The 16,530-nt window shown below is 41.8% G+C and overlaps 1 protein-coding gene and 1 pseudogene across 2 annotated transcripts in view; both read right to left on the bottom strand.

The window, feature by feature from the left end:
• LOC148879687 (auxin response factor 3-like) overlaps window positions 1-11,474 on the bottom strand; it is a 28,559-nt pseudogene extending 17,085 nt beyond the window's left edge.
• A 4,161-nt stretch (window positions 11,475-15,635) lies between these two features.
• The window catches only part of LOC148879686 (CMP-sialic acid transporter 1-like), a 37,459-nt gene continuing 36,564 nt past the window's right edge, over window positions 15,636-16,530 (bottom strand). The window contains exons 9-10 of one of the 2 annotated variants that reach the window (XM_088961306.1): window positions 16,062-16,206; window positions 15,636-15,976 (exon numbers count right to left, since the gene is read on the bottom strand). The gene's annotated coding sequence lies outside the window, so the exon portion shown is untranslated. The remainder of the gene's footprint in view (window positions 15,977-16,061; window positions 16,207-16,530) is intronic. The other variant, XM_088961305.1, reaches the window with a different exon arrangement.

Here is a 16,530-nt window from a genome sequence, read left to right as displayed (position 1 = left end):
ATGTTCTTCATATATAATTACAATAAACGCGGGCAGATTTCTCGTGGACAGGAAATCCGGGTTCCTTTTTATACCTAAGCAGTTTATTAAGTATTAATATTTATGTGGTGGTTTTTAAACTTTCTTTTTTTACAACAAACAAAACAACCTTGTCGAGGAAATTGGGACGAAATTTAGTAATTTACCTACCTCACCTAAGGCTTTGGCGTTTTGTGAGGTGATGGGGATCATTTCAAAAACCGCATGGACCAGTCTGAAAAACTTTTGCCTTGGGCTTTTTAAGTTTTATGGCCGAGCCAGCCCCACCCGGAAATCCACAACGTATAAAATCTTGCTTACACCGTTTCCACAGACACTTACTGCTTTGCATTAGAAGTATCTCTTTATAAAAAAACATGTAAATATAAGACTGTAAAACACTGTATGAAAAGTGTGAACACGAACTTGTAAGCACTGAAACCAGTCTCACAGTCAGACCAGGCCTGGGCCCTGGCTTTATATATTTCTTACATTGGTTCTAAGCCCAAACGCAGACCTTTGGATTTATCAATCTCATCCCAGCCCTTATTTTTTTTGCCATAAAGTTAAAGGTAGAAATAAAAAAAAATAAAATTCAAATTAGTCCCTTATATTAAAAATACTTAATTTCCTCCTATCTATAGTTTTGTAGAAGACTTTGTTCGGTCAAGGGCTCTTTGCAACATTACTCTATGTTATTGGCTTATTGCGCATGTGTCATGACAATCGATGTAACATGATATAATTACCAATAAAAAGAAAAATAATATAATAATAATAAAAATAAATCACGTTGGGAACATCTCTTCTACTTTTATATTCCCGACCTGGTTTTATGGTGTCCTGTGGGTATAATTTCGGAGTTAGGAATTTTCTTTAGGGGAGGCTAAGTTAAACAAGAGGTAAGGTTTGGAGAAAAGTGGCCTGAAAAGGTTTAGGTCTATTATGGTTAAGAAAAATAAATTTATATATTTGTTTTAATTTCGAAAATTGGAAGAACACTAGAAAGCGATCTTTTACAGTTTAATTCAAGTTTTAGGGGGACCAAGGACCCATTTTATTACATTTTTGGCCCAACCAGTCTCCGCTTAATTGGTTTTACCAAAAAGTTGGGGGAAGGGGAAAGGCCCCTGTTTGGATAGGAAATCCGGTTCGATCTATTTAAGTCTACAATATGTAAAATAGAGAAGAGGGAAAATAAAGATCTCAATTCAAAAAATTAACATTCCATATTCTGTTTCCAAGCAAACACCACCAGTTAAATGAACCTGTACAAATTTCTTATTGAATTGTTAAAAGATGTTCTCATAATTGATAAAGACTGGTAACTGACGGTCACAGGACAATCCGGAAACCCTAAAAAAGTGCAAATGCATCAATATTTGAAAAAACAAAACAAAACAGAACATCCTGTCAAGTATCAACTGGTGTTTGATTCAAAACACTGATGTATTGACATTTCATTGGGGTCGAAATGTCGAATGCGACCACCTCTCCCGGCAATCACCCTGTTGAAGTTGAACACATGGACAAAGGATTGGCAGAAATAATTCAGTGGCACTATCGCCAATGCACATAATAAATATGTACCGCCTTCAAATCATAGTTGTTGCCTCTTGGTCATGGATCAAATGTTGCCTTCCCCAAGGAAGTGACACGTAGTAATACAAGCAATCAATAGGCCTGTGAACGTGCATCTATCTAGATGCCCATTTCATTAGCTATGGTTTTTAATGCAGCCTCTGGAATATGTTTATAGGTGGTTTTCCCTTTTTATTTTTTACTTCTTCTAGTTCTATTTCCATCTCATATCAACCTTGGGGCTGTTTTTTGAAAGATCTTTTGAGACAGTTAAAAGTTAATGTGAGTTTTTGTATTATAATTTTAGCAGTTTGAATACTGTTTAGTTAAGGTGTGTTTTTTTATATAAAGATAAGTTGATAATACAGGCAAAAAAATTCATTTAGAGTTTCTTGAAAATAGTGGTTTTTTGTGTCTTTTCAGGGCTATAGTTTTCAGCGGTTAGATGTTTTCTCAAACTAACAACCCGTGCAAAAAGATGCACTAAACGGGCCCTTATTAATAAGTCTGCATATGATTAAGTGCAACAACTCCATTTTTGGGTTGGTTTTAAATTTGCATCTTATTTTTACCATCAATAAAAATAAATATTCTTTACTTAAACTTATTTTTTCATTATGGTTATTTAATATAGGATTCAATGAAAGAATGAGAGTTAATATCCTAAATATAAGACTTAACGAGGGGGGAATTGAATGAGGAGAAATGAGGAGAAATGTAGTAGTTTAAATTACATTTTATGACCTCACAATTAGAGAATGACCAAATTCAAAAATAGGAGTATTCTAGTCAAGAAAAGGGTTCAATAAATGTTAAATGAGAGTTAATACTTTAAATGTAGAACTTTATGAGAAAGATTTGAATAAAGACAAAAGTAGTTATTAAAATTACATTCGTGTCTTTACAATCAGAAAGGGACCAAATTCAAAAATTGGGGTATTTTAACCAAACAAAAGTTCTACACTTTCATTCACAGTTTTAATAGTAGCATAGATGTCAAAGAACTTACATCATGGACATATCGATCAACCTTTTACATGGACCAACCAATAATGTTTTGCCACATCAACAAGACTTTTAATTTGAACTTAACGACAATTGTTCTCCTTTAATGGCACTCGAATGGAAATGAAAATTAATTTTTTGTCGAAACTTTTCAAACTTTTTGTCTAATCTCTTCTTCCTTTACCACTTTGTAAAGTAAAGACAAAGTAGAAGATATTCTCATTTTCATTGCTTGGTGCTTGTACGAATTCCATGGCTTCATGGCTTTTCCATCAATGTATTTTATTCAATAGTCCCGCTAAAAGGCATGAATTCAAACTTGATTTGAAAAGAATAAGAGTAAATTAGACATTACTTTAGTCTGTATTTAATTTGTGGGATGGGAAGGGAAAATATGGAATATTCTTCCCTTTCCATGTTTGATTTGTGGGAGTCATGAGATGGGATGGGAAAAAGGTGGGATAATAGTTCCCAATTATTGGGATGTGGAGTCCCACCATTTTGGTGGGAAACAAGTGGGAATGTAGGGAAACCTTATTTAACAAATAAAAACACATTCCTTGTAGTATTTCTAAGAGTTAATACTAGATCCATGACCCATAAATAAATTATTAATTATTTAATAACATATTAATAAAATAATCTAATTAAAATAATTAATAAATAACATAAAATAATTAATTAATAAACATATTAATAAATAATTAATTTAGTAATTAATTTTTTAGAATAAAATATTAAATTATTAATTATATAAATATTAATAAATTAAAATATAAACTAATAGAAATTAAAATATAATTAATGATAATAACCAGTTAACTAATTAATAATTAAAAATAAAATACTAAATCATGAAATATTATTAAGTAGTAAAGAATTAGCAACAAATATGTAATAATTCATTAGCTATTAATTAATTATTAATTAAATAATTATTTTATAATTAACAATTCAATTAAAAGAAATAAATTATCAAAGAAAAATAGTTTAATAAATTATAAATAATTAATATTAAAATATTAAATTTATTAATTAAGTCATAGGTATTATTAAACTAATAAAGTGTAAAATATTAATTTATTAACTAATTATGGATTTTAAATAATTAATAATAAAATACTAAATAATAAAAAGTATTATTACCTAATTAATAGTTAATAATTAATTAGATAATTATCAATATTAATTAATTAAAAAAATGTCACATTAAAATATTAATAATTAATAATAGTAAAATATACAATAATAAAAATATTACTAATTAATTAATTAATATTTGTTACTAGGGTTGGATTGCCGCCCCTTTGGAGTTCAGGTCGCCCTCCAACTAGGAGTAGCTAGATTGCGCATCATCAATTGGCGTCGTCTGTGGGATACGATCGAAAATGTCATCCCTATCTCTTTGTAGTTTCAAACTTAATCTCAACCTCAATGGCATCCTCCAACCACACTGAAAAAAGTGTCGAGATGAACATCACCGGGGGCAAGCCCAACAATCAACCTTCCCCCAAGCTCCTACGGTGTGCATCGGCTAGTTCACTATTCTACTCACAGCGTCTGGAGTCCCATCACTGTCCACACTACCAAGCACCACGCAAGTGAGCGTCCCACTTCCCGTAGTGGTAGGCACAACTTTCTTTGAGCCATCTGTGGTTTCCCCTAGAATTGGGCATTCCCAGTTTCATGACCTTGTTCAGTGCATCCGAGCTATTCAGATCCAGATGCAGCAGGTCCAACAATTCCAGTAGTACCAGTAGTACTATTTCTTCCAGCACTATCAAAACTAGTTCCCTCCACTATAGCCAAACCAGCAACCGGTTCCACCTCGACACCCAGGGCCCCATCAGGGTTAGAACCCGAATCGGCTTGGAACTAACAAGAACATCAGCTGATCTCCCCATCGAGGCGAAGAGACCTCACATGTACCAATTCCTCTCAGGAGTTAGGTCTCGCCCCGTGGGAGGAGAGACGGTCAGCACACTCCTTCGGTCTCGCAAGGAAATCTCAGAAATAGGTCCAGGGATAGTCGGCCCAATCCACCTTGGTACTCACAACAAGAAAATGATGGATCACGAGCAGATAACCAGCTTGGGGTTCGAGGTGCGAACTCGAGACAAGACCTCTTTGTCCCTCGTGATAGCCAGTTCAAGCCCCACAACCTACAGAATCCCACAAGGAACCAGGATCTACCTCGCGACAAGGCCGAAATACCAGACCAGACTGAAGTCAGTAGCACCAACATTGAGCCGGTGAAGAAGCAACAGCAGCGGCGACGTCGCAAAACACGCTGCCCCTCAGTCAGGAACAGCCCACCAGCGAAGCCAGGCCAGCGAGAAGAGCAAACCGAAGGGAAGGAAGAAGCGAGCTCGGTGGCTACAAAGACTGCGCCTCCACTACTTTGCCAGTAATCCCCTCTGTCTCCCGAGCTCTTGGCAACTCCAATGCCAAAAGATATTAAGATGCCTTCATTAGACAAGTAAGATAGGTCGTTCGACCCCAATGGCCATGTGGACTCTTTCCAGTCTTAGATGCACTTAGCTGGTGCTGATGAGTCTTGCATGTGTGTGGCCTTCTCTACTGTGTTTAAAGGGGTAGTTTGAACTTGGTACCAAAATATCGCACCGAGCTCCATCAAAAGCTAGTCCCAATTCGCCGACTTGTTTAATGCGCACTTCATTACTAGCAAGAAGTGTCCGAAGTCACAGGAAAGCCTTCTAAACATGGTTTAGAGGGGAGGAGAATTGATCAAAAGCTATATCAAGCGCTTCAAAGACACTTGCCTGCAGATACTGGACCTCGACCCGGTGGTATAACTCACTGTAGCAAAGAAAGGAATCATCCACAAGGAGTTTAAGTGGCATGTGGTAGCTAACAAATCAAAGGACATCACCGAATTCCTTAAGTTAGCAGATCAGTTCATCGGTACCGAGGAGGAGATCAATTAGAAGATTGACAACCCACCGCCGGAAAAGAGGAAGAGAGAGAATGAAGGAACGAGCAATGGTGGACATAAGAGGAAGAAAAGCAAGTCCCCGAGCAGGGGAAGAAACAACTCTAGAAGCCGGTCCCCCTCGCGAACTCGCAAATCAGGTCGGCGCTCCAAGACCCCACCTGTGCAGAGAACGAGCTACACACCTTTGAACGCTAAGAGAGGAGAGATCCTAATGGCCATTAAGGACTCCTTTGTCAAATGGCTTCCCAGGCTAAGGGGAGACCCAGCAACAAGAAACTCAAACATTTATTGCCATTTTCACCGAGATCACGGACATAACACAAAGAATTGCAGGAATCTCCACGATGAGATTGAAGAACTTATCCGATGCGGATACCTAAAAAACTTCATCTTGCGAGAAGAGAGGGGACAAGTAGATCGGTAGGCAAATCGATAAGGGGACCAGAGGAAGAATGCCCCCAAGGCCAACAGGCAGAATGGGCAACCATCGCGACAATTGCCAGAGGAAAGACTGACCTGCGGGGTAATTAACATGATTACCAGTGGGTCCATCATCGCCGGGTGCACATCAGTAGCTGGGAGGACCTTGGTCCATGAGCTAGAGAACGAAGAGGAAAACCCACCAAAGCGGCCTCAGCTTGAAGAACCAATATACTTCATTGAGGACGATGCGCGCGGGATCTAGTACCCTCATGACGATGCCTTAGTGGTGAAGCTACGAATTAACAATTTCGAGGTAAAGCGCATCTTGATAGACTCAAGTAGCTCGGCTGATATACTATTCAAGGAGACTTTCGACAAATTACAGTTACAATAGAGTGACCTGAGACCCGTAGATATTCCTTTGGTAGGGTTCAACGGCGAGGAGGTCAGGCCTCTTGGTCGAATTATAGTACCTGTGGAAGCTGACACGTGGCCAAACATCATGCGATTTGAGCACACCTTCCAGGTAGTCGCGACTCCCTCCCCCTACAACGCCATAGTAGGTCGGCCCATCACGCATGTTCTACGCATAATAGTATCCACTTACTATTTGGCGATGAAATTCCCAACTAATTACGGAGTGGGAGTCGTGCGAGGTGACCATCTCGAATCGTGCAAATGCTACGTGACTGCTCTAAAAGGAAAAGCAAAGCTAGCAGAGGATGTCGAGCTCGAGCGACCAGCGAAGTATATCGACGAGCGAGCTGCCCCGACAGAGGAGACGGTCCACATACCGGTCTCTGTTGACGAACCAACCAAGACTCTCTAGATCGGTGCCTCGATCAATGAACCAGTTCACTCCTAGCTAGCTAGTAAGACAAAAGAAGCGCAACCTTGCCCCGAAACGTTGGAAGGTAGTCGATGAAGAGGTTGGGAAGCTCCTCGCGATAGACTTCATCAGGGAAGTCCATTACCCGAGGTGGGTGGCTAACCCAGTTCTGATGAAAAAAACCAATGGCAAGTGGCGCATGTGCGTCAATTAAACCGACCTAAACATAGCCTTCCCGAAAGATTGCTTCCTGCTGCCCAAGATCGACCGCCTAGTGGATGCGGCCTCAGGACATGAGTTGCTAAGCTTCTTGGATGCTTATTCCGGTTACAAGCATATTAGGATGGATCTTGGTGATGAAGAGAAGACCGCCTTCATAACTAAGTTCGGGTTATACTGTTACAAGGTCATGCCTTTCGGATTAAAAATGTTGGGGCAACCTTCCAATGCCTTGTAAATAAGATTTTTGAGCCGTTAATCGACAATAAAATAGAGTGTTATGTTGATGACATGATTATGAAGACCCAGTTTTCGGACTCTTTGTTGAATGCTTTAAAGAATGTTTTTCAAATTTTACGAAGATATAACATGAAGCTAAATCCAAATAAGTGCGTCTTCGGAGTCACTTCGGGTAAATTTCTAGGCTATAAAGTTAACCGACATGGCATCAAAGCCACCTGGATAAAATAAAAGCCATTCTAGATATGAGACCACCTCGAAAAATAAAAGAGGTTCAGTGGCTGACTGGTCGGATAGCCGCCCTGAGCCGCTTCATGTCCAAGTTGGCAAATCGGTGCCTACCCTTTTTTAAAGCGATAAAAAAGTGTAAGGACTTTGAATGGATTGAAGAATGCCAACTCGCCTTTGACGAGCTAAAAAGATACTTAGGTACCGCCTTAGTTTTAACTCGACCCAAAGAAGGGGATGTGTTAAAGCTATACCTCTCAACGAGCAACAAGGTGGTTAGTTCGGTACTGATCAAAGAAGTAGATCGGGTCCAACGACTCATCTACTATGTTAGCAAAATTTTGTAGGACGCAGAAACCAGATATCCGGAAATCGAGAAATTAGCATACGCATTAATCATAGCAGCCCGAAAGCTTCACTCGTACTTCCATGCCCACACTATCATGGTTCCTCACCAACAAACCCTTGAGGCACATTCTGCTCAAACCCGAGGTGTCTGGGAGATTAACGAAGTGGTCCATCGAACTAAGCGAATATGATATCCGGTATGAGCCTTGGCCAATAGTCAAAGCTCAATTCTTGGTCGATTTTGTAGCAGAATGCATGTTCAGCATAACGACCCCCGATATGACCGAGCTCGATCACACGATGGGAGCTTTAACCAGTGCGACGCCAATCCTAGTCAGAGCTGAATTGACCTAGGACGAGGAGCCCTGGATCCTCCATGTCGATGGCTCATCCAACAAGCAGGGAAGCGATGCAGGATTGATGCTGTACAGCCCAAGCGAGGTGAAGTTGGAATATGCTCTTCGGTTCAGATTCAAGGCATCAAACAATGAGGCAAAATACGAAACATTGGTCACCGGGTTAACCTTAGCAAGGGAAATGAAAGCAAAACACCCCATTATATGCAGCGACTCACAACTAGTGGTTAACCAAGTCACTGGTGAGTACGAAGCCCGTGACCCCACTATGGCAACTTACTTGGCCAAAGTCAGAGAGATCCTGTGCAACTTTGTCTCCTACTTCATCAGATAGATTCCAAGGTCCGAGAACGCTTAGGCCGATGCCTTGTCACGACTAGATAGCACGAGCAGCAACACCATGCGAACTTTGTACATAGAGAACATACCTCGGCCCAGAATTCTCGGGGGGGCAGAAGAGGTTGCTCCCGTATCACAAGCGGAACCGAGCTGGATCGACCCACTCGTGAGTTATCTGCTCTACAGGACCCTACCTGCAAAACGTAATGCAGCCCGAAGGGTAGAGCGCCAGTCAGCTAAATACGTCCTCATAGACAAATAGTTGTACAGAAGGTCTTTTACACTCACTTACCTGCGCTGCTTACGACCCTTAGAAGCTAAGCATGTACTTCGTGACACCCAGGAAGGCATGTGCGGTGGACACTTGGGGGTAGAGCTCTCACATAGAAAGTGTTAAGACAAGGCTATTATTGGCCCACGATGAAGGTGGATGCACTCGAGTTCGTCAAAAAATGTGATAGGTGTTAGTGGCATGCCAACATTCATCATCAACCTGTTGTTGATTTGAAATATCTCAGTAGCCCGTGGCCCTTCGCGCAGTGGGGAATCGACATCCTTGGTCTTTTCCCCCCAACAACAGGGTAGAGGAGGTTCTTGGTTGTAGCAGTAGATTACTTTACGAAGTGGGTGGAAGCCGAACCCTTGCTAACGACCACAACCCGCAACATACAAAATTTCTTCTGGAAAAGCATAGTATGTCACTTCATACTACATCGGTGCTGATATCCGACAATGGGAAACAATTCGAAAATATTAAGTTTCAAAACTAGTGTGCCAAAATGGGGATTCAACAAAATTTTACCTCGGTGGTACACCCCTAGGCGAAAGGGCAAGTAGAAGTAACTAACAAAGCGATACTTCGTGGATTGAAAGCTCACTTAGCTCGAGCCAAGGGTTGTGGGTGGACGAACTGCCCAATGTCCTTTGGGCCTACCAAACTACTATTAAGACAGCCACAGGTGAAACCCCTTTCAACCTCACGTATGGCATAGAAGCGGTGATCCCAGCGGAAATCGAGGTACCCACATTACGATTGGAGGCTTACGATAAGAAGGCAAATGATGACGAGCTCCATACCAACCTAGACCTGATAGAGGAGGTACGAGACCTGGCTTACATTCGGACCGTAGCTTACCAACAAAGAGTAGCTCGGTACTATAACACTCGGTTAGAAAATGACACTTCCGCGTCGGTGACCTGGTTCTTCAGAAGGTTATGGTACCTGAGCCCGACGTTGGCAAGCTCGGACCAAATTGGTAAGGTTCATACCGAGTAAAACGGGTATTTGGGGGCACGTATGAGCTCAAAACTTTAGAAGGGAAGTAGGTAGTACGAACATGGAATATTGATAACCTAAGAAGGTATTACTCATGAACTTGCAACCCAAAGGCAAAATTTCCTCAAGTCTATGTGACTACCGAACTGATCGAAAAAGACGACGGACTGGAGAGAGGATTGCGAGTCACTCCCAGAAGCCTACGGGCTATGGCGCCGACAAAAGACCTCAGCATTGCGACAAGTCCTAGTCGCCTCTTCAGCATAGGCAGACAAGTCCTAGTTGCCTCTTCGGCATAGGCAGACAAGCCCTATTTTACTCTTCGGCATAGGTAGACATGTCCTAGGCAGACGAGTCTTAGTCGCCTATGAGGCATAGACAGCTCGGGTGCGAACCCTACGGTGTCTAATTCACCTCGGCGTATAGCAACGTAAGGTTAATCCCACACGGAGCCAAGCTCGTTAGCTCGACACTTAGGGATAACCAACACTTAGGCAAATAAGTGACCCAGGCATAGATAGGTCGGGTATGTACCCTACAGTGTTTGATCATCTTGGCATGCAATGACAATTATATCATCTCTACTAATGTCGAGCTCACTAGCTCAGCAACAACCTATACTTAGGAAAAGTTCAATCCTATTTGGTTTAGTTCACCAGTTCAAGAGTAATCTACACTTAGAAAAAATTTTTGCACACAAAGATTGCCAAAACACTTATATTTCATTGATGTAGAACTTTGAGTACAAAAAGAAAAAAACTACTATAATCGAGCTCGGAGGCCCGTGATGTACATTGTATGTAAGGAGATCCAAGAAAAGAGGCACGACTATACATCCGATCTGTCAGAATCCCCTCCAACAGGTAGGTCATTTTCCATGTGGTCCTCCACGTCCTCTCGGCCTGCCTCTCCTAACGGCCTCACCTCAAGAATTTCATCGTCACTTTCCCCTTCGGAGGAGCCGGGTTCCTCGTCAGCCTCCTTTGCCATCTCAAGAGTGATGGCCGACATGGAAACAGATCTGAAGTCGAGCTCGGGAAACTTCTGCCGCATCAACCACTTGCAAAGCTTGAAGCTTGACCAGTACGAGCTAGATCCATACTCGACCTGGAGTTTGTGAAACTCTGGGGACTCCTTGAAATCCTCGATGGTGCAATCTCTCTCTTGAACCTGCACCTCCTGGATGGCGATATAAAAGATCTCGATGGGCTCCTTGATCATCACCTTGAGGTTCTCGTTCTCTCGCAAGAGAGCCTCCTTCTCCCCCTTGAGTTTCTTCTTCTCTTCCGTCAGTACGCGGATCAGCTCTTTCTGGCTCTGAGCTCCCTTCTTGGCTCGAAGAACCTCACGCTACGCTAAATCCAGCTCATGGTAAAGCTTCCGAGCGTTCTCTTTAGCCTCCTAGGCTCGCTTCAAACAGATCTCGAACTAGTAGACGAGTGAATGAATAACGGAGTTCACCTGGCAAATAGAAAGCAGATGTAAGTACTATTAATAGAAGAGTAAGAAAATAAAGCAAAGGGGCGGTTTACTCACCACCATGCAGTAACTAGCCACCCTTCCTCCAAGCTTACTTGTTGGCATGTCAGCCCATTCTGCGACATCCGCAGGAAACACGACATCCTTGCTCTTGAGGAGCCCGAGCCACGGGGTCATTATGCTCTCCTTCGGGAGCTGAGGCTCAGGCACCAAAGTACCCTTTGGGCTCGCGAGGCGGGTCTCCCTCATCATGGTCCTCGTCCAGGTCAACGACTAGAGGTTGGGGACGGACCTCCTCTTCTGGGAGCTCGAATGTGATCGGCTCTGGCACAACAACCTCGGGTTGGGCGGGAACCGAAGGACCGACCTCCCGACGATACCTCTTCGAGGCCTTCCTCTTCTTTCCCCTTTGAACACTCCGCAGAAAGTTTGCTGCATCAATGCCTTTCATAGCTTTTGCAAGAGAAAAAGGAAGAAGTTAGTCACGGACTGAAGTAAGTGCAAAATAAGAAAGAAAAAACAATGTGTGTGTTGAGGTGGAGGCCTACCAGGAGGACTCAGCCCAGCTCGTACAAGCTTCTCCTCAGCCAAGAAATCTTTCATTTCAAGGCTGAGGTCCCTCCAGGAATTAATGACTGCCCTAGTCTCAGCATCTAGCCTCACCCCGGTGTCCTTAATGGCCACTCGCTAATGAGTCGGGAATGGCCATCTCTAAGGGTTCCAAACAAAAAAGTACCTCCTCTTCCAGGCCGGTACTTTGTTCGGGCTACAAACAAGACTTTGAACCCAGGGTGGGGGGAAATGTAGTAACTCTACCGGGTGTCCCCGCGCAGGCAAGCAGAGCTCTTCTTGATAGAGTAGATCAAACTAAAGGTGTCTAGGGAAAGAGGTCAGTTATACTCATGGAACAGAGAGATCGTGCCAACAATGGTTCGGATTGAGTTCGGGTGTAACTGGTTAATGGTAATGTCAAAGAACTTAATAATTTCTATGATGAAAGGGTGGAGAGGGAAGCGCAACCCGGCTATGAGCTGCTCCTCAAAAACTGTGAGCTTGTAGTGACCATGAACCCAAGGGTACTGACCCAAAGGAATACTAAAGGTAAGGGTGTTGGGAAGATGGTAGTGGGCTACCAAGGACAATAATCTGTCCGAGGTCATCGTGGAAGGGCCAAAGTCTTTCGGGTCTCGACCCCAAGAAGAAGATGGAATCCCCTCTTCGGAGATCGATCACTCTACCCGAGGTTCCAGTTCCTCAGGCCAAGATAGATCGACGTTGGGTAAAGGTGTTTCCCCTAAGAGGTGTAAAGAGGAGCTCTCTAGCGAAGATCTAACCTCACCAGCGGGAGTCGAGAACCGCACCTCAGCACCCTCGGGCTCACTAGAATCATTAAGTAACCTATCTATGCTAGCACTAGACATACTGGACAGGAAAAGGAAAGGGGAACAACTAATAAAAGAAGACGAACTCACCAAAAGGACGACAACGACCTCGGACACAAAGGAAGGAGTGGCGAGCTGAATGATTCCAATGTGACCTCAAGACAGCTCAATTACAAGATTTTTGGCGAAGGTAATGGGCCCTTCGGCCCCCTATTTATAGTCCACCGCATCTGGCGATCAACGACTGAGACCTGTACGATTCAATGACTCCCATGAAAATCGGTTGCACGTTACCCGAGGATGAAATCGGTTGAGCGTGCTCTTTGGCGTTCGTGAAATCTATAAATAATGTGACATCCGCGCGTGCCCGGGATGCGACTTGGGTCATTTCGTGGTTGAGTCAAATGGTTGAATAGGCTTGAATAACGGTTTGCCCTCCAAATTGACTAGACCTTGTGCCAAATCTGCCTGGACTCTCCATGAACTCTCCGCACTGGCTTAGGATGCCTGGCACGAGGAGTGGGGGGCAATTGATGAAGGGTGATTTGGCACAACTTAGCAAGAAGGGGACGCGTAGGCGTAATCTGATCGAAGGATGACAACTCAGTTAGGCAAGCCCAGTTTGCAACATACGCGGTTTGGGTATTCAGCCACCTCGACCCAAAATTTGCCTCGGTGTAGAGGCACCTCGACACCCAATCCAGTTAAGGACTAAAGAATCGAAGTTCCAACTCAGAGCTAATGAGCCGAAGTGCCGCATAACCGACTCCAAAGGCCTCCCCAATAGATCCCGAATCTCTTGAGGTCACGATGAGCCAACAGATCCCGAATTTCTCGAGATCACAATAAGAACCCATCCCGGTTCCGCCTGAATCGGAGGTAGACGGAAAACCTTATCAACATACTACTCTCCTTCAAAAATGGAACCAACCTTATCTCCACACCTCGGAGATCCTAGAGCTCTTCCGTAAGGCACACGAGTACTCCAATATATAAAGACTTGAAATCTCAAGGCAAAGGTACACGTGATTATTCTACTCACTAGCACTCAAGCTCTCAAGCATTCAGTTCGCATTCACAGCATAATTACTGACTTAAGCATCGGAGCGACCTCGCCAGGTTAGCTACCCTGGGTTCTCTGATACACTATTTTGCAAATCGATCCAGCTCACCGCCCCTTTGGAGTTCGGATCGCCCTCCAATTAGGAGTAGCTAGATCGCGCACCATCAACACCCAATCAAAAGAAGACATAAACCAAGCAAAACACCTCTAAAAAGACATATTCTAATGGAATACACCCAATAAAAAATCAACATCTCAAACATGAACAAGGAATCTCCTTTTATCCCCAATTTTCTCATGCAAATACCAAGTATGGTGAATAGGCTATTCAATAGAGATCTTAGGTTTTACACTACCTAGGCAATTTAAGATGAGCACATTTAACTGGCTCTCATACTCTTTGGGTTCTATCTTGTGCCTTGTTTATAATTTCCTCTAAACATTTGGTATCAGTGGTTGAGATCTTTCAAATGTAATGAGTTATTCGATCTGTGAATTCATTGGTGGCTTGTAAAATTTTGAGGAAAATAGCAAAGGTTTGGAATGAGAGATGAAAGCTACTGTTCATTGATCATAAAAAAAGGGCTTTAATCAAATTGGGTTCTTTTGCTAAAATTACAAGCTCACTAACATGAACACTTTTATCAGGTTCTATACTTTAGGAGCATAGGTATTATAGGTTCATTCTTGGTTCAGCAGTTCTTTTTCATCTATTCACTGACAATGAGGAAGAAGAAAGAGGAGGAGGAGAAGAGGCTCCGTTCATTTACAAATTTCTCACTTAGTCAAATAAATGTTTCATGGGTAAAACTTAACCTAAGTAAATTCATTTATCCATATTCTTTTCATACTTAGGTAAGTAATATAATGACCTTTTTACTCATAAAAAGTTAATGCTAAAAATGACAAACTTATCCCATAATGTTTTATAAGTTTTTCTTCGACGTGAAAAAGTTAAAAGATGAGTAATTTTTACTCGGATAAATAAATCTCTTTTTACCGTGAGACTCAATGCTTAATGCAAAAAGAACAGCGTAAAGTTGACCAATGGAAAAAAGATACTCATTGACCAACTTTCTAGCCTCAAATGAAAGATTAAAACATGACAAAATTGTATTGGAAAGTACATGTAAAAGGTGGACTGCAGGGTCCACATGAAGGAAATAAATAGAGTTTAGGAGATGGCGGATCCAAGGATTCTTATGGGATGAGAGAAGCTGGTATCGCCTCTATTCATACGGATTATTCGGATTAATGATGGTCCTCGGATCAAGACGAACATCTAATTCGGAACTAGAAATAGTCTTCCATTAACGTTAGAACAGACGGCAAGGTTAGATTACACTTCTACTGTGACAGTGCTCCATTTCTTTATACTTGAATATACCCCCTGGCTTACTTTAAAAAAACCTTTGGCTTCACTAAATTACTTGAATATACCCCCTGGCTTACTTTAAAAAAAAAAAAAAAAAACAACGGCTTCCAATACTAATGGTCTGAATCAAATTTTCTAGGTTTCTCTTCTCTGAATGAAAACAAGAGGGGAAATGCCCTAATTATTAATTAACAAACAAATGCACTCGGTTTATAAGAACCGGATGTGTACTCAAATCAGTCCCCAAAACAGCTTGTAAATGAAATAATTTTGAATAAGACCTTGATGGCCAACTGATGGTGACTCAATTGATAAGTTCTCAGGCTTGTTGTAGTGAAGACTTGGGATGACCCAGGATTGGGGAAGTTTATGAGTATTGGGGGTGGGCTACCTTTCTGTGGCCAATGAATAAAAAAGGCTTAATTAACTCATTCCTTCCAATAGTATGAGTGCAATTTACCCATTTCCAAGGAAAACGGGCTAACCTCTTCTATAACATCACTACCATGTGCCAAGGATTAATTCTAATTAGTAGTGCTCTAAAATGCATAAGGGCTATAATTAAATAATGACATTGTTTAATTTCACGTGGTATCCACATGGGTTCACCATCCAAGAAACTAGAATCTAGTATTCTTCAAACAATTCTATCATTTTGGTAGGCTTGTGCCCAACAACCCAAACATAATAAGATTTTGTCTTTTTCTCTTCAGACTTCAAGTGCTGGTGAGCAGCACTTCCAAACTCCAAGTGGTCGCTGCTACAACCTTAAGAAAGTAAATCACCTCACCTCCAAAGCAATCTAATTAGAAGATCCAAACATTGGAAATTAGACCATCGAAATCACTGGTGTATCTGTCTGTCAGATCAAAGGAACACGACTAATCATATGATATTAGTAAAGTTACAATTGGAAAGAACGATTGAACTCATAGGCAACTCACATTAATTGGACAGTCACCATCGATGAGGATATATCAATGTAGGTGATACTGTGACATTGTATGGTTCAATAGTAGTATGTGTTTCTTGTCCATTCAAATGCATTGGATGAAAAATGATTCTTCCGTTCCCCCAGCAATGACCCACCTAGGAAAATGACAATTTAGGGAAAACTTTAGGAGAATAAAAAACCTTGTTAACAGACTTATCGATCAATTGACCAAGATCTTAAAAAAGATTATTGATATATGATCAACTATCCCAGTGGATGATCATCTCAGCCAGTTAATAATTTAGGCTATGCCTGGATATCAGACAGAAATGGGCTCCATCCGCTAAGTATGCTAGTTCCACTCAAATATCCATTTGATCAGTACTGCTACATCTCATGTATTATTCCGTGCACCCAACTTATTTAGCATGGGATTAACTATGCAATTTTTAGTGAATCCAAACTAAGCCTTGATAAGC

This window comes from Nelumbo lutea, chromosome 1 (genome assembly GCF_056320005.1).
Source record: "Nelumbo lutea isolate HS-2025 chromosome 1, American lotus-T2T, whole genome shotgun sequence".
Taxonomy (NCBI): domain Eukaryota; kingdom Viridiplantae; phylum Streptophyta; class Magnoliopsida; order Proteales; family Nelumbonaceae; genus Nelumbo; species Nelumbo lutea.
The sequence above is the reverse complement of the archived record's forward strand: the minus strand, read 5'-3'. Positions and strand labels throughout refer to the sequence as shown.